Source organism: Heterodontus francisci, unplaced genomic scaffold, assembly GCF_036365525.1.
Source record: "Heterodontus francisci isolate sHetFra1 unplaced genomic scaffold, sHetFra1.hap1 HAP1_SCAFFOLD_106, whole genome shotgun sequence".
Lineage (NCBI taxonomy): Eukaryota > Metazoa > Chordata > Chondrichthyes > Heterodontiformes > Heterodontidae > Heterodontus > Heterodontus francisci.
Genome location: NW_027140940.1, coordinates 2,469,711 through 2,488,759, shown reverse-complemented (window position 1 = coordinate 2,488,759; position 19,049 = coordinate 2,469,711). Strand labels below are relative to the sequence as shown.

Here is a 19,049-nt window from a genome sequence, read left to right as displayed (position 1 = left end):
GCACGGTGTCTCAGACAGAAACTGTGAGATTTCTGTGTTTAACTGGGCATGTGCAGTGGCTAAAAGTTACTGTCCGGTTTAATGTTAATAATGACAAGCGCTGTTAGCCTCACTATTATTTCTACTGCAAAATCCAGCTGCTGATAAAAACATTAAACTACAACATTTTATCTCCTAGTCATGCTTTCCAGAACCAAAATGGAGCAGAAGTCAATCCATTTATCGGAAAATAACAGACAGAATATATTCAATTTCCTGATGTTCCGCCAGGCTGTGGTGTTCCACAGCAAGAGCACAGGGGTAGGAAATTACAGAGTGAATGAGCTCAATTTCCTGCTATTTCTCTGCAGTGAGGTTCCACAGTAAGACACGTATAGGAAATAAAAGCATCGGGGAAAGAAAAACTGACATGCAGATTGCTAGGATGCTGTTAATGAGGAATGTGGAATTACTGTTACAGTGAGGGATTTGAGAACTTTAGGCTCATTCCACTCGAGGGTGAGCAGATTAAGTGAGAAGTTGCTGCAGGTCTTCAGATTCTGAAGAGAAATGATCAAATAAATAGATTATAGTTTTCACTGATTGGCCAAAGAGCAAATCTTTAAGTAAATTTGATGCATTCAGGTTGAATTTGGAAAAATGTCTTCATACACACAATGTGTTTAAAAAGCATAATTTACTCCCAAAAACTACTGGGCAAATGTTTATTAATGAGAATTCTGTTGGTGTGTGGAGAAGTAGGAAAGCTAGAGTATGGAGAATGATCATAAAACTGGGAGTAGATTGAGTGGATATTAATGTTAATGGGTGGTAAACAGATGCTTGAGATTAGAATAGTTTTTCAACTTGTGCAGGTGGTAGCAGATCCATCGTCCATTATATACCCTGTCTCATTTTCATTCCCATTTACTTCTCTTCCATTAAAAGGAACTAACAGAACATTACACGCTGTTTGTATGGAATTTTCTAAAGTGCTCTTCCGGGGAGTGACCCTCCACAGCAAGTTCTACTGTCCAGATTGTGCCTGCACTGAAGTTGGAATTGGTGATGTGTGGGGGAGAATAAACCCTGCACAACATCAGGTTTTCAATCCCCATCGCTGGCTTCTGGTTAGTTTCCCTGTTTGGGTCTCACATTTTATCCATTTGAAGATTTTTGTTTTTGTTCTTGAAATGCCGGTAATACCCGCTGGGTATTTTCACCTCTTCATATCATTGTTTCAGATTCATAATATGTTCAGGTTTATCCATTTCTTTCCTGTTTAACCTGTTTCTCTTCTGTAACATTCTATGATTGTAAAATCTGATATCCTGTTAGTTCTGTGGTGTTTAAATAATCCAAACTCATTCTGTGTCCCTCTCACTTACCCGATGTTCTTGTCCACTGAAATGTCTCTCATATGTTAACAATGAGCTGACTCCGTCCACTCCTTCTTCAATCGCCTGTTCTAGTCTGTCCCGGTAGAATTTTGTCAACTTGAACAACTGGTAATCGTCGTAATTTGTGAAGAAATCATTGATGGTGGAGTTCGGATCTGTGAACACAAATGGAGAAAACTAAACACATTATCGACATTCTATCCAGAATGTGACATTTCCTCTTATAACAAACGGCTACAACCTTCACTGAGACAAACATCTTCTGAAAACCCAGATATACCACATGTGCTACATTCTATAAATCTCAACAAAGATGTCTCTTAATGTGTTCGGATATTGTGCTCATGAATGGAAAATAATGTTTACTTTGGATAGATACTTACATACTTATAAACACTCTACACATGGGTAGGGTAAATGCTCAATATTCACAAACCCTTCAGGGAAAAGTATTGAAGAAATTGGAGAAAGTGATTGGGGATTCTAGTGGTTACTGACCGGTGATAAGGGGTGTGGGTGGTTCCCACTCTTTACCTTCCAACTGACCGAAAATGTGTTTGGTTAAAGTGATGTGCCAGTGCTCTGAGTGTCTTTTGGTCAAATAAACAGACAAGTGACAGGTTTTCTCATAGGTTGAAAACAGAAGATTAAATATTTTTTCACTATTCCCAAAATGGCTGTCACCTCATTCATGTCCACATTTACTCTCACACTCATGCACAGGGATAGATAGATAGAGAGGTAAAGGGGTAAGTAGGTCAAAGTGAGGATGGTGTTCGTGGTTTACAGTAACCCTGTGAGAACTTCTCTGGTGGATGGGCTTTTTCTTTTAAAGTTGCAGGCTTGGGTTGCTTGTAGACTTGAGCTTGTTGAAATGTTTGTAGGATTTCTGGTGGTTACGATTTCAGACTTGAGTTTATCTTAAATCTAATCTGTCTTTTATTTCGCAGATCAACTTAACAGTTGCTGTTAGGGTTGGGGAAGGTGAGTTTTCGACCAGCTTTAAACAGGGTTCACTCAGGCTCTGCTTGCAGCTGCACCTCGTTAATTAGAGAATTGGTTTAAACCAGTTTTCAGGGGGCGAGAGTGAGTCAGTATAAAAGTGAGCCACCTTACAGTGCTGACTTTCTTTGCATTGGAGTGCTGACTTGTGTTGCAATGGAGTACTACAGTGGAAGTTTGGTCAGTGAGGAAGTTCGGGAAGGAGGGAGCGAGGAGCTCCTTTCATTTCCTACCTGTCCTCAGAGTGAGGGGCGGTCAGAGCTTCCAAAGAGCACAGCTGACTGGGAGAAGACTCAGAGGGCGGTGTTCTGGACCGGTAAGTATAAAAAAAACTTACCTCTGGTAAAAAAAAACTGAACATGATGTCACAGGAAATCTGTGACCTGATTGGCTGGTAGGGAATTTTTTTTACTGAATTTGAAAAAATTGATAAAAATAGATTAAAACCTTAATTAACTGATAAATGAGTAACTAAACCAGAGGGAGGAGATTACTGTACTTAGTTAGCATTTAATATTTATAGTAGGAATCTAGCACAAGGGACCATATAGTTATAACAATTTAGTAAGGATTTAATAAATTAATTTAAGATAAATAAATACTTATTAATTTGTGCTAGAAATGTCAGTTAGAGGGGTGAAGTGCTTCACCTGTGAGATGTGGGAGGTCCGTGACACTTCCAGCGTTCCAGACGACTACATCTGCAGGAAGTGTACCCAGTTGCAGCTCCTCACAGCCCGCATGGATCGGTTGGAGCGGCAACTGGATGCACTTAGGAGCATGCAGGTGGCAGAGAGCATCATAGACAGGAGTTTTAGAGAAGTGGTTACACCCAAGGTGCAGGCAGATAGATGGGTGACCGCTAGAAGGGGCAGGCAGTCAGTGCAGGAATCCCCTGTGGCTATTCCCCTCTCGAACAAATATACTGTTTTGGATACTGTTGGGGGGGTTGGTCTATCAGGGGAAAACAGCAGCAGCCAGAGCAGTGGCACCACGGCTGGCACTGTTGTTCAGCAGGAAGGGACAAAGCGCAGAAGAGCAATAGTTATAGGGGACTCTATAGTCAGGGGCACAGATAGGCGCTTCTGTGGACGTGAAAGAGACTCCAGGATGGTATGTTGCCTCCCTGGTGCCAGGGTCAAAGATGTCTCTGAACGGACAGGGGGCATTCTGATGGGGGAGGGTGAACAGCCAGATGTTGTGATACACATCGGTACCAATAACATAGGCAGGAAGAGTGATGAGGTCCTGCAGGGGGAGTTTAGGGAGTTAGATAGAAAGTTAAAAGACAGGACCTCGAGGGTTGTAATCTCGGGATTACTCCCTGTGCCACATGCCAGTGAGGCGAGAAATAGAAAGATAGTACAGCGAAACATGTGGCTGAACAGCTGGTGTAGAAGGGAGGGTTTCAGATATCTGGAGCATTGGGATCTCTTCAGGGACAGATGGGACCTGTACAAGAAGGGCGGGTTGCATCTAAACTGGAGGGGCACAAATATCCTGGCTGCGAGGTTTGCTAGCGTCACTTGGGAGGGTTTAAACTAGTGTGGCAGGGGGGTGGGAACCAGAACAGTAGGACAACAAGTGAAATAAATGAGGGGGAACTAGTAAATAAGGCCAGTAAGACTAAGAGGAAGAGCAGGCAGGGAGATGTTGCGGAGCACAGCGGGACTGGTAGTCTGAAGTGCATTTGTTTCAATGCGAGAAGTATAACAGATAAGGCAGATGAACTTAGAGCTTGGATTAGTACTTGGAACTATGATGTTGCTATTACAGAGACTTGATTGAGGGAAGGACAGGATTGGCAGCTAAATGTTCCAGGATTTAGATGCATCAGGCGAGATAGAGGGGGATGTAAAAGGGGTGGGGGAGTTGCATTACTGGTTAAGGAGAATATCACAGCTGTACTGTGGGAGGACACCTCGGAGGGGTCGTGCAGCGAGGCAATATGGGTGGAGCTCAGGAATAGGAAGGGTGCAGTCACGATGTTGGGGGTTTTCTACAGGCCTCCCAACAGCCAGCCGGGGGGGGGGGTGGGGTAGAGGAGCAGATATGTCGACAGATTTTGGAAAGATGTAAAGGTAACAGGGTTGTGGTGGTGGGTGATTTTAACTTCCCCAATATTGACTGGGACTCACTTCGTGCTAGGGGCTGAGATGGGGAAGGATTGGTAAGGAGCATCCAGGAGGGCTTCTTGAAACAGTATGTAGATAGTCCAACTAGGGATGGGGCCATTCTGGACCTGGTATTGGGGAATGAGCCCGGCCAGGTGGTTGAGGTTTCAGTGGGGGAGCATTTCGGGAGCAGTGACCATAATTCCATAAGTATTAAGGTACTTGTGGATAAGGATAACAGTAGTTCTCGGGTGAAGGTGCTCAATTGGGGGAAGGCTAATATAACAATATTAGGCAGGAACTGAAGAATTTAGATTGGGGGCGGCTGTTTGAGGGTAAATCAACATCTGACATGTGGGAATCTTTCAAATGTCAGTTGATTAGAATCCAGGACCAGCATGCTCCTGTGAGGAAGAAGGATAAGTTTGGCAAGTTTCGGGAACCTTGGATAACGCGGGAATATTGTGAGCCTGGTCAAAAAGAAAAAGGAAGCATTCGTAAGGGCTGGAAGGCTAGGAAGAGACAAATCCCTTGAGGAATATAAAGACAGTAGAAAAAAATTAAGCAAGGAGTCAGGAGGGCTAAAAGGGGTCATGAAAAGTCATAGGAAAACAGGATTAAGGATAATCCCAAGGCTTTTTATACATATATGAAGAGCAGGAGGGTAAATAGGGAAAGGGTTGGCCCGCTCAAGGACAGAGAAGGGAATCTATGTGTGGAGCCAGAGGAAATGGGCGAGGTACTAAATGAGTACTTTGCATCAGTATTCACCAAAGAGAAGGATTTGGTGGATGATGAGCCTAGGGAGGGGAGTGTGGATAGTCTCAGTCATCTCATTATCAAAAAGGAGGAGGTGTTGGGTGTCTTGCAAAGCATTATGGTAGATAAGTCCCCAGGGCCTGATGGGATATACCCCAGAATACTAAGGGAGTCAAGGGAAGAAATTGCTGGGGCCTTGACAGAAAACTTTGCATCCTCATTGGCTACAGGTGAGGTCCCAGAGGACTGAAGAATAGCCAATGTTGTTCCTTTGTTTAAGAAGGGTAGCAAGGATAATCCAGGACATTATAGGCCGGTGAGCCTTACATCAGTGGTAGGGAAATTATTAGAGAGGATTCTTTGGGACAGGATTTACTCCCATTTAGAAACAAACAAACTTATTAGCCAGAGGCAGCATGGTTTTGTGAAGGGGAGGTCGTGTCTCTCTAATTTGATTGAGTTTTTTGAGGAAGTGACCAAGATGATTGATGATGGGAGGGCAGTGAATGTTATCTATATGGACTTCAGTAAAGCCTTTGACAAGGTCCCTCATGGCAGACTGATACAAAAGGTGAAGTCACACAGGATCAGAGGTGAGCTGGCAAGATGGATACAGAACTGGCTCTGTCATCGAAGACAGAGGGTAGCAGCGGAAGGGTGCTTTTCTGAATGGAGGCATGTGACTAGTGGTGTTCCGCAGGGATCAGTGCTGGGACCTTTGCTCTTTGCAGTATATATAAATGATCTGGAGGAAAATGCAGCTGGTCTGATTAGTAAGTTTGCAGACGACACAAAGTTTGGAGGAGTTGCGGATAGTGATGAGGATTGTCAGAGGATATAGATCGGTTGGAGACTTGGGCGGAGAAATGGCAGATGGAGTTTAATTCGGACAAATGTGAGGTAATGCATTTTGGAAGATCTAATGCAGGTGGGAAGTATACAGTAAATGGCAGAACTCTTAGGAGTATTGACAGGCAGAGAGATATGGGCGTATAGGTCCACAGGTCACAAAGTGGCAACGCAGGTGGATAAGGTAGTCAAGAAGGCATACGGTTTGCTTGCCTTCATCGGTCGGGGCATAGAGTATAAAAATTGGCAAGTCATGCTGCAGCTGTACAGAACTTTAGTTAGGCCGCACTTAGAATATTGCGTGCAATTCTGGTCACCACATTACCAGAAGGATGTGGAGGCTTTGGAGAGAGTACAGAGGAGGTTTACCAGGATGTTGCCTGGTCTGGAGGGCATTAGCTGTGAGGAGAGGTTGGATAAACTCGGATTGTTTTCACTGGAACGACGGAGGTGGAGGGGTGACATGATAGAGGTTTACAATGTTATGAGCGGCATGGACAGAGTGGATAGTCAGAAGCTTTTTCCCAGGGTGGAAGAGTCAGTTACTAGGGGACATCGGTTTAAGGTGAGAGGGGCAAACTTTAGAGGGGATGTGCGAGGCAAGTTCTTTACACAGAGGGTGGTGAGTGCCTGGAACTTGCTGCCGGGGGAGGTGGTGGAAGCAGGTACGATAATGACGTTTAATAGGCATCTTGACAAATATATGAATAGGATGGGAAGAGAGGGATACGGACCCCGGAAGTGCAGAAGGTTTTAGTTTAGGCAGGCATCAAGATCGGCGCAGGCTTGGAGGGCCGAATGGCCTGTTCCTGTGCTGTACTGTTCTTTTTGTTCTTTGAGTTGATGGTCACTTTAAACTCTATGTTGTGGTGCAGCAGGGTTTGTCCTCCTTGGCTGGGCTGCTTTCGAAGGTGTCACCTGGATGATTTGTTGAAATCTCTGTCTCTCTGCAGAGGGCTGGCTTTCGAAGGTAAAAATCTCTCACAATTCAAAAATGTCTCTTGACGGTTCAGGATGAGTGTAATTGACACCGCTTAGCTTGGAATACATATACTGTTTGATCCTCGGTGGAAAAGTGATTTTTTTTTATACAAGTCTTCAATTTGAGTTCTACATTTTCAATTGAGGGAGGAAGGAAGGAAGGAATGGGGGTCACACGACTGCACACATGATACCCACACCTCAATTTTCCAACTGCTACAGCTGGCATTAACAGCCATTTCTTGTTTCAGTGTTTTAGATCATCCCCTTCTTTGAGGCACAATTATACTTAAAATTCCTTTCACATCTAAATGTAGCCCCAGAATTTGTTTTAAACCTGGTGCTGTGAATTGTCTCTTGCCTTTAAGTCCGAGTTACGTGTTGTCAAACAGAATTGGTTTTACTCTAGCATCTGTAGTACTTTGGGAACTTTAATATCAAACATGTCGTTGTTTGTGAGGTTTTGCCTGAAGAGTAATTCAATTTTGGCTCCTGAGTCCTTGAAGTGATCATTTTTTTTCAGGGGGATGCAGGGACCTCTTTTCTGAGCCAAGGTTTGTAATGTGGAAATTTCTGTTACTGCATTGTTTTTGGCTGGTGGCAAGAGATACTGTCTGTACAGACTTTAACCCCTTAACTGCTGTTTCCACAACACATGGACTCAGTAGCTCAAACTCCAGCATATCGATAACTCATCTCTCGGTTGATAAACTGATTTTTAGCCCCAGTGAAGCATAGGGATTCTCCTCCTGCACTTTGTCCTTAGTGGATTCTAATCGCTGGGTTTCATTAGCTTTGGATTTAGAAACTGATTGTTTGATTCTTCAGTGGACAAATCCACACTGACCTCACTCCTAGTTTTCTTGTGACTTTCACAAATGCTGCTTACCTCAGGAAATTTTACCTTCCCTTTTCCTTTACCTCGGGGATGGGTTTTTCTTTAACCTGACCCATGCCCTCTGGGATATTATTGTTCGCAGGTGGCTGTCCAGCTTCCACTGCACTTCCTTGTGGCACTTAAGCTAGATGAGGCAGCTCCCTCACTTTTGACTTGCCTGTTTGGCAACTTTCTTTGTCCCTATTTAAATCTTTAAAGAAGGTTTCGGCTCACCATATATCTGGCACTTTTCCTTCAATCTTTGCTGCTTTTATCACAGCTCCTTTAAATTCTACTGGCTCCATCCTGGCCTTTTTAAATTCTACTGGCTTTCCTTTAGTGTCTTTAATTTTTATTGACCCCCTGTGGGAATTTTGGAACTTCCTCAGCCCACAGCAGCTGCACAGAAATTTGCTTGTTCACTTCAGTTTCCCCAGTCTCCGTGGACTGTTCTGGACCTTCTGGAAAAAATACTGTGCTTCCTGCCAAGTCATTGCCCAGCAATAGGTCGACCCCGGCACTGGTAAGCTCAGAATGACCCTAACCATCACTACACTGGTGACCAACTTACTTCGCAGGTTAACATTAAATGAGGGAACCTTTAAGCATTTGCTGGTCGGCCCTTTACCAATACAATGGTACTTGTTCAGCTTTCGTGCAGCATTTTTGCAATCTTTACTACCAGCAGTGTTTGTAGACAACTGGTATCCCTGAGGATAGTTATCTCTTTGCCTGGTGCCTGGGATACAAAAGGAGTCATTTTCCCGTTGTGCAAAATTTTTTGTAGCCAACCTGATCTTGTGTGATATTGGAACACATGCTCACAACTTGTATCGCGATAGTCACTGGCTTGACTGCAGTGTCCAATCTACCTTAACAGGCCCAGATTTTCCACAGTGGTAACACACTGTGCGTGCACCGACTGGTTTATCATCTTGGTTCCTTCTTTTAATCGTTGAAGACTGATCTGTTTTTCCTTCCCTTCTCTCCTTTTCTCAAGCCCATTTCTGATTCTTCTACATCCATCTCATTTCTCCCTGACCTGTAAGAGTTACTTGTTTATTCTGAATTTAAGGTCTGTGTGTTAATTCATAATCGGTCATTTTTGCTGTGTCTCTCACTCTGTTAATTCTTTGTTCTTCAATTTGGGTTCTTATATCAGTTGGCACATTACTTTTAGATTCTTCCAGAAAAATCACTTCTGTCAAATTTTCACATGAGGGTTTTAGCTTGAGAGATCGAGAGCCAAATGTTTAATTCTTTCAAATTCATTGCCAGTCCAGGCAGGTCTCTTCCTAACATTTCAAACCTGTTACCGACAGGCTTCAGGGACTAACTTGTCCACATTCAGAATTGCTGTTTTAGTTTGTTCATAATCGAGACAGCTTTCTTCTGATAACAGAGAAAAAGCTTTACGAGCTCTTCATGCCAATTCGTCTTGCAAGAGGAGAGTCCAATATTCTTTCAGTCACTTTAGCCAATTAGCTATTTTCTCAAATGAGTTAAAATAGGACTCGACCTCTTCCTCATTGAATTTTGGCACTAACCGTGAGTGTCTCAAAACATCAAAATTTTGCTCCGAATTGGGGATAAGGTTTGAGTGGCTGGTAACATTTCCACCTTGTACTGGCAGCCTGTTTAACTCGAACTCTCTCACCTCCCTTTCTTCCTGCAATTGTATTTACTCCCTTTTCAACTGAAACGCTCTTTCCTCTTTTTCTTTCTGAAACTGCATCTCCTCTTTTCGACTGAATTTTAGCTGGGATTATTTTCTCAGACTCCAGTTCAATGCTTTTTTTTTCCTTCTGGTTGAGAGGTAAATTTAAAATGGCTAGCTAGACTCTTCAATATTTCAGGTTTCTTTGTTTTCTGTATAAAAGTGTCTCCCACGTCAGTAACTACAACTTTTAAATCTTCAATACTTAATTGAATGTATTATGGGATATGTCTCCCTGCTCTACAACTCCTTAGCATTAAAGATGGCCATGTCTTTTGTTTTTACCAACGTGGAGAAGAAAAGAATGAACCTCTACGTGTCTCTGGTTAGGCCCCAACTAGAGAACTGTCCAGTTCTGGTCACCACTCTTCAGGAAGGATGTGAGGGTCCTTGAGAGGGTGCAGAGGAGATTTACCAGAATGGTTTCAGCGGTGGAGAATTTAGTTACAAGGTTAGGTTGGAAAAGCTGGGTTTGTTCTCCATGGAACAAAGGAGATTGAGCGGAGATTTACTAAAAGTGTGCATGATTATGACCGGCTTTGATAAGTTAGATAAGGAAAAGCTGTTCCCATTAACAAATGTTACAAGGACTAGGGGACACAGATTGAAAGCTTTGGGCAAAAGATGTCGGGGGAATATGAGGAAATACTTTTTTACACAGGGTGGTAATGACCTGGAACTCACTGCCCACAAGGGTGGTGGAAGTGGAGACGATCAATAACTTCAAGAGGAAGTTGGATGGTCACCTGAGAGAAATAGACTTGCAGGGCGACGGGGATCGAGCCAGGGAGTGAGACTGACAGCATAACTACGTGGAGAGCTGGCATGGACTCGACGGGCCAAATGGCCTCCTTCTATGCTGTAAATGATATGAGAAAACCTGTTTGCTTAATTTTCCACAAATCTCTTGTCTAACCTGCTGGTTCAGCTGCTGGCTTCAAACCCCCAATTTCTTACTGACAGGTGGTAAGGGGTGTGGGTCATTCCCACTGTTTAACTAAACACGTTTGTGGTCAGTTGAAAGGTAAAGTGATGGGTTAGTCCTTTGAGTATCTTTAGGTCAAATAAACAAATAAATGACAGGTTTTATCACAGGGTTAACACAAAAGATTAAATATTTATTTTTTCACTATTCCCAAAATGGTGGTAACCCCAGTCACATCCGCATTCACTCACACACTCATACACAAGAATAGAAAGGAAAAGGGGTAAGTAGGTCAAAGTGAGGTTGGTGTTCGTGGTTTGCAGTAAACCTGTTGGAACTTCTCTGGTGGTTGGGCTTTTTCATTTAAAGTTGCAGGCCTGGGTTGCTTGTAGACTTGAACTTGTTGAGATGTTTGTATATTTTCTGGTGGTTCAGATTTCAGAATTGAGTTGATGGTCATTTTAAATTCTGTGCTGTGGTGTAGCAGGGTTCATCTGCCTTGGCTGGGCTGCTTTCAAAGCTGTCAGCTGGATGACTTGCTGAGATCTCTCTCCCTCTCCCCAGAGTGCTGCTTTTTTAAGGTAAGAAATCTCTCACATTAGCTTCTGTTAGGAGACACTGGTCTTCTTCCCTGTGGTGACCAACAATGGACCAGGATGTGGTTATTTCACACCTTTGTTGTTTCAGAAGAATCCATTCAATTGAAAAATGTCTCTTGATGGTTCAGGATGAGTGTAATTGACACCTCTTAGCTTGAAATGTATCCTTTTGTCCTTGCCAGACAGGAAGACAGTTTGAATATACTGTGACCTTCAGTGGCCATTTCCTTCCAGCACATTATCCACATTTTTAAAAGTCAATTTTTTTATAACGCTTCAATTGAGTTCTGTATTTTCAATCGCTGCACTCCACATGAGCATGACATAATGCACACATCTCTAAAGGTAGACAAATAATGTTGTGAAGAGATAGCTGGTGAAAAATGGGTGTATTCATAGGATAGCTGACATCAAGTCAAAGGAGGGGGCAATAGAACAACAAAGTGATTCCTGACAACGCAGCAGACCGCTGACATCAGAGTGCACCAAGATGCACAGACACGCAGCTACATCTTGCCAGGACTAAGTGGCATGCGCGGGATGATGTCATCATGCAGCACTAATGTCATCGCGTATCGGCACCTGGTCCATCTTCGCACATGCGCATTGAAGCATCGGGTATCCAGCACCACGCCCCCCCCCCTGTTTCGCTGGAGGAAGTGGCTGAATGGGAGACTTTGAGGCTGGACCTTGATCGCCTCGGCAACTCACTCTAAGCCTCGTCCCTTCCTTCCCTTAGTTGCTCGCTCCAGACCTCGCTGCTCCCCCTCCCCACAACCGATTGTTACTCGCTTCGTACCACCCCGCTCTCCGGCTGCTAGCTCTGGGCTGCGCTGCTTCCCTCCTCTCGGCCACTTGCTCTGGAGAGTGGGGTGGCGTGAGCGGGGATCAATTGGAAAATCAAGTATAAAATTCCTTTTGCATTCAATAGGATTACTGGAATATTAAATGTTTCTGAGGATTACAGTTAGTATCCGATAACTACATAGTAGCATATGACTGGGCTTCCATCCAACTTAATGTAAGGTTAGTTTGCTGGAACAATGTCGCTATAAGCATTTCCTGTGATAAATTGAGCAGCACCATCTTTAATCCTGGCAGCTGACTGAACGTCGCAGACACTGACGTTCCAGTTGAAGAGCCTCTATTTGCGCATGTGCAAGCGCTGCGCCACCTAGTGGTTGTATTGTCAGCAAACGCAGCCTGAGAACAATCAAAGTTTGCTCAACGAGCTGGGCTTGAAGGAACATCTCAAAAAGTGAGGTGGAGAGGCTGAGGGGATCAGGCAGGGAATTCCAGAACTTAGGATCTGGACAGCTGAAGGGCCGTTGCCAACGGCGAGGCAAAAGAAATGGGGGCTGCACAAGAGACACGAGTTAGAGGAACATTCTCAGTGTTGTAGGATTGGAGGAGGTTACAGAGATGTGTAAAGGAAGTCAATGGAAGGATTTGAACACATGGATGAAAATGTTAATATCAGGTGGTGATTTAAAAATTATGGGATAAAGGGGGCAGTAGCAGCATGGATACAAAATTGGTTAAGGGTTAGAAAACTGTTGGTTCCCATGGTTCAGCACTAGGACCACTGGTGTTTTTGATGCACCTCAATGACTTGGAATTGGGTGTGCAAGTGCAGGGAACAATTTCGAAATTTGCAGGTCACATGAAACTTGGAAGTCTGGTGAGGAAAATGATAATGGACATTAAGAGATCATAGACAGGCTGGTAGAATGAGTGGGCACATGGCAGCTGAAATTCAATACAGCAAAGTGTGATGTCTGGAATAATGAGGAGAGACAATACAAGCTAATGGTACAATTTTAAAGGAGGTGTCAGAACAGAGAAGCCTGGGGTGTTAGTGAACAAATCTTGGACAGTGGCAGGACAGGCTAACAAAGCAGTTAATAAAACATATGGGATCCTGGGCTTTATAAATAGAGACATAGAGCACAATAGTCAGGAGGTTATACTAAACCTATATAATACAGTTCAGCACCAACCATACTGTCCAATTCTGGACACCACACTTTAGGAAGAGCATGAAGGCTTTGAAGAGGGTACAAAAAGATTTAGTAGAATGGTTACAGGGCTGAGGGATTAACGTTACAGATATACTGTACAAACTGGAGTTGTTCTCAGAAGAGAAGGCTAAGAGGAAATTTGATAGTGACGTTTAAATTATCAAGACTTTGAACAGTAAATAAAAATAAACTGTTTCCAATGGTTGAAGGTCAATGACCAGAAACACAGAATTAAGGTGATTGGCAAAAGAGTCAGAGGCAGCATGAGGAAAAACTTGCTTCAGAGAGTATAAATTCAGGGGCCTCTCAGTGCTGCTTGTCTACATTGAGTGCTGCTGGAGGGCACAGAGTGTGAAGCAGGGAGTTTGGTAAGTGAGGAAGTTCGGTAAAGAGGGCAACTGTAAAATAATTAAGAGAAAATAATTTAACTTAAATTAACAGAATAAAGAAGGCAGGACAAGTGATGTGTCGCGACTGCAGTATGTGGGAGCTCCTGGATGCCACAGCAATCCATGGCAACCACATCTGTAGTGAGTGCAGCTTGAGAAGCTTCAGCTCAGAGTCATTGAGCTGGAGGCCGAGCTGCAGACACTGCAATGCATTAGGGAGGGGGAAAGTTACCTGGACACTTTGCTCCAGAAGGCAGTCACACCCCTTTGGTCAGTGGTCAGGGACAGGAGGGTGTGACTGCGAGTCAAGCAGGTAAAGAGATCAAGAAGGTGGGAGCGGAGGAGGCACAGCCCATGCAATTGAGCAACAAGTTCGAGGTTCTTGCATCTTGTACGGAAAACAGCGAGGGCTGTAGTGTGGGGGAGCAGACTGACCATGGCACCAGGAAGCCATTCAAGTGGGGGGATCAAAAAGGAAAGTACTGGTAGTCGGGGACAATATAGTGGGGGAGATTGACACTGTTCTCGGTAGCAAAGAGCGAGAGTCCAGAAGGCTGTGTTGCCTGCCCGGTGCCAGGGTGCGTGACATCTCCTCAGGAGAGGAGCTTACAGTGGGAGCGGGAGGATCCAGTCGTCGTGGTCCATGTAGGTACCAAAGATACAGGCAGGACAAGGAAGGAGGTTCTGCATATTCAGTATGAGGAACTGGGCACCAAATTAAGAAGCAGAACCTCAAAGGGAATAATACTGGGGGAGGTGGTGGCGTAGTGTTATTGTCAGTGGACGAGTAACCCAAAGATCTGACGTACTGCTTTGGGGACATGTGTTCGAATCCCACCACGGCAGAAGGTGGAATTTGAATTCAACTAACAAATCTGGAATTAAAAGCTAGTCTAATGATGGCCATGAAAATATCACATTGTCATCAAAAACAACTGATTCACTAATGGCCTTTAGGGAAGGAAATCTGCTGTCCTTACCTGGTCTGGTCTACATGTGACTCCAGACCCACAGCAATTTGGTCGACTCTTAAAATGGCCCAGCAAGTCACTTAGTTGTATCTAACTGCTACAAAGTCAGTAAAGAATGAAATTAGACGGACCACCCGGCATTGACCGAGGCACCAGAAACGACAACGGCAAACCCAGCCCTGTCGACTCTGCAAAGTCCTCCTTAGTAACATCTGGGGGCCTGTGCCAAAGCTGGGAGAGCTGATTCATAGACTAGTCAAGCAACAATTTGACATAGTCACACTCAGAGAATCATATCTTGCAGATAATGTTCCAGACACCACCATCACCACCGCCCAGCAGAGGCGGGCAGCACAGTGGTATGCAGCATGGCCCGGGTATAAAATTAAAACCTGACCTGACCACAGCCAACCCGAGCTGTTTATTTTTTTTCGCACCCGACCCGACCTGACACGAAAATCCTTCATCTGTTCCAGCAGCAGGCTATTTCTGCAGATGGAGTTGTGGGGAATCATGGGTAAGCCTGATCCCGTGACTTCCCGGAAACAGCACTGTCCAGCCCGATCCGAGCCGAGCTCTAATGCTGGATTCGGAATTTCGACCGGACACTAACCCGACACATGCAGTCAGGTCTATTTGGGTTCGGGTTGGGTAGCCAGGCTTTACAGTGGTATACAGTCAGGAGGCAGTTGTCTGGGGAGTCCTCAACATGGACTCCAGACCCCATGAAGTCTCATGGCGTCAGGTCAAAGATGGACCTCCTGCTGATGACCACCTACCGGTCTCCCTCAGATGATGAATCAGTACTCTTCCATGTTGAACAGCACTTGGAGGAAGCACTGAGGGTAGCAAAAGGGCACAGAATGAAATCTGGGTGGGGGACTTCAATGTCCATCACCAAGAGTGGCTCAGTAGCACCACTACTGACTGAGTCCTAAAGGACATAGCTGCTAGACTGAGTCCACAGCAGCTGGTAAGGGAACTAATAAGAGGGAAAAATATACTTGACATTGCCCTCACCAATCTACCTGTCGCAGATGCATCTGTCCATAGCAGTATTGGTAGGAGGGACCACCTCACAGTCCTTGTGAAGATGAGGTCCCGCCTTCACATTGAGGATATCCTCCATCCTCTTGTTTAGAACTATCACCGTGCTAAATGGGATAGATTTCGAACAGATCTATCAATGCAAAACTCTGCATCCATGAGGCGCTGTGGGCCATCAGCAGCAGCAGAACTGTACTCAACCACAATCTGTAACCTCATGGCCTGGCAGATTCCCCACTCCACCATTACCATCAAGCCAGGAGACCAACCCTTCTTCATTGAAGTGTGCAGGAGGGTATGCCAGGAGCAGAACCAGGCATACCTGAAAATGAGGTGTCAACTTGGTGAAGCTATAACCCAGGACTACTTCCATGCCAAACTGCGTAAGCAGTATGCGATAGACAGAGCTAAACGATCCCACAACAACGGATAGGATCTCATCTTTGCAGTCCTGTCACATCCAGTCGTGAATAGTGCTGGACAATTAAACTACTAACAGGAGGAGGTGGCTCTACAAATATCCCCATCCTCAATGATGGGGGAACCCAGCACATCAGTGTGAAAGATAAGGCTGAAGCATTTGTAACAATCTTCAGCCAGAAGTGCTGAGTGGATAATCCATCTCTGCCTCCTCCTGGAGTCCCCAGCATCACAAATGTCAGTCTTTGAGCCAATTCGAGTCACTCTGTGTGATATCAAGAAACGACTGAAGTCACTGGATACTGCAAAGCTATGGGTCCTGACAACAGTCCGGCAATAATACTGAAGACCTGTGCTCCAGAACTTTCCGTGCCCCGAGCCAAGCTGTTTCAGTACAGCTATAACACTGGCATCTACCCTGCAATGTGGAAAATTGACCTGTTATGTCCTGTACATAAAAAGCAGGACAAATCCAACCTTGTCAATCACCACCCAATCGGTCTACTCTCAATCATCAGTAATGTGATGGAAGGTATCGTTGACAGTGCTATCAAGCGGCACTTGCTTATCAATAACCTACTCTGACGCACAGTTTGTGTTCCGCCAGGGTCATTCAGCTCCTGACCTCATTTCAGCCTTGGTTCAAACATGAACAAAAGAGCTGAACTCAAGAGGTGAGGTGAGATTGATTGCCCTTGACATCAAGGCAGCATTTGACCGAGTATGGCATCAAGGAGCCCAAGGAAAAGTGGTCAAACTCTCCGCTGGTTGGAGTGTACCTAGTGCAAAGGAAAATGGTTGTGGTTGTTGGAGATCAATCATCTCAGCTCCAGGACATCACTGCAGGAGATCCTCAGGGAGTGTCCTAGGCCCAACCGTCTTCAGCTGCTTCATCAATGACCTTCCTTCAATCATAAGGTCAGAAGTGGGGATGTTCGCTGATGATTGCACAATGTTCAGCACCATTTGTGATTCCTCAGGTACTGAAGCAGTCCGTGTAGAAATGCAGCAAGCCCTGGACAATATCCAGGCTTGGGCTGATAAGTGGCAAGTAGCAGTCACACTATACAAGTGCTGGGCAATGACTATCTCAAACAAGAGAGAATCTAACCATCTCCTCTTCACTTTCAATTACATTACCATCACTGAATCCCCCACTATCACACACTGGGTTACCATTGACCAGAAAATGAGGAGTAGCCATATAAATACTGTGGCTACAAAAGCAGGTCAGAGGCTGGGAATTCTGCAGCATGTAACTCACCTGCTGACTCCCCAAAGCCTGTTCAACATCTCCAAGGCACAAGTCAGGAGTAAGATGAAATGCTCTCCACTTGCCAGGATGGGTGCAGCTCCAACAATACTCAAGAAGCTCAACCCCATCCAGGACTCAGCAGTCTGCTTGACTGGCACCCCATCAACAAACATTCACTCCATCCACCAGCGAGGGAGGTGCACAGTGGCAGCAGTGTGTACTATCTACAAGATGCACAGCAGCAACTCACCAAGGCTCCTTCGACAGCACCTTCAAAACCTTCTCCTACCTAGAAGGGTAAGGGCAGCAGATGCTTAGGAACACCACCACCTGCAAGTTCCCCTCCAAGTCACAAACCATTCTCACTTGGAACTATATCACCGCTCCTTCACTGTCACTGGTGCAAATTCCTGGAACACCCTTCCTTACAGCACTGTGGGTGTTCCAACCCCACATGGACTGCAGCAGTTCAAGAAGGCAGCTCACCACCACCTCCTCAAAGGCAATTAGGCATTGGCAATAAATGCTGGCCTGGCCATCGATGCCCACATCCCATGAATGAATTAGAAAAGAAAATCCTCCTGACTATAGAATCTCCCACCACTACACTCTCCTATTCCCTTGCTCCACCTGTCTCTCACCCCCACTCACTCGTGGTGACCTCCTGCTCCCTGGTGTCACCCTGTTGCAGAGGAAGATCCTTCTCCAAGCCACTGTCTCTATCCATCTTTCAGTCCCCAATAACATCTATCTCCTGGACAGTTCCAGTACTCAGGGGCTCCCTCCACCTGTGACAGCAATATCCCTCGAGTTTAGTTTAGTTTAGAGATACAGCACTGAAACAGGCCCTTCGGCCCACCGAGTCTGTGCCGACCATCGACCACCCATTTATACTAATCCTACACTAATTCCATATTCCTGCCACATCCCCCCCTCCCCCGTCCCTATATTTCCCTACCACCGACCGATACTCGGGGCAATTGCTAATGGCCAATTTACCTATCAACCTGCAAGTCTTTGGCATGTGGGAGGAAACCCACGCAGACACAGGGAGAACTTGCAAACTCCACACAGGCAGTACCCAGAATTGAACCCGGGTCGCTGGAGCTGTGAGGCTGCGGTGCTAACCACTGCGCCACTGTGCTGCTTGAGATGGTCACTCACCTCCCTCTTTCTACTCAGCCCATTCTGTTCCCTCTTGCTGTGTGAGCTGCAGGTTCTTGCACAAGATCAGGTCAGAGATGATATTTTCAAGTATTTTGTGAACCTACCTGTATCCATTCTCATTCTTTTTGAAGATGTTGGATCTTCTCCCCTATTTGGACATTCAGCCATGGTGGTGACAGGCGTTCCCAGATTCTGGTTCTCTGTAATAAAGGTAAAATTAATAAGAGGGTTAGACAGAAATACTAAAAAAAAGAGAACGTTGCCTAGTTAAACATGATATCAGTCCCTCCTCCCCATCAGTATAACAGCTGTTATCTCTGGGATCGAGCATCAGGTGTGACCCAGAAAGCTGCCCAGTCAGTCCCGCTGAGCTCCATCACCCTGTTCCAGATGGACACCCTTCACCGAGACTCTGCACTAGAAGTGGGAAAGACAGTGTTGTAATGATAATGTCACTGAACTAGTAATACAGCAGCTGGTGGAATTTAATTCAATAAATTAATAACAATCTGGAATTAAAAGCTCGTCTCAGTAATGGTGCCATAAGAACATAAGAAATAGGAGCTGGAGTAGGCCA

The 19,049-nt window shown here is 45.1% G+C and overlaps 1 long non-coding RNA gene across 1 annotated transcript in view; it reads right to left on the bottom strand.

The window, feature by feature from the left end:
- Positions 1 to 1,403: 1,403 nt before the first annotated feature.
- The window catches only part of LOC137361429 (uncharacterized), a 48,269-nt gene continuing 30,623 nt past the window's right edge, over positions 1,404 to 19,049 (bottom strand). The window contains exons 2-3 of the long non-coding RNA XR_010972205.1: positions 18,577 to 18,672; positions 1,404 to 1,534 (exon numbers count right to left, since the gene is read on the bottom strand). This is a non-coding gene — a long non-coding RNA (uncharacterized lncRNA). The remainder of the gene's footprint in view (positions 1,535 to 18,576; positions 18,673 to 19,049) is intronic.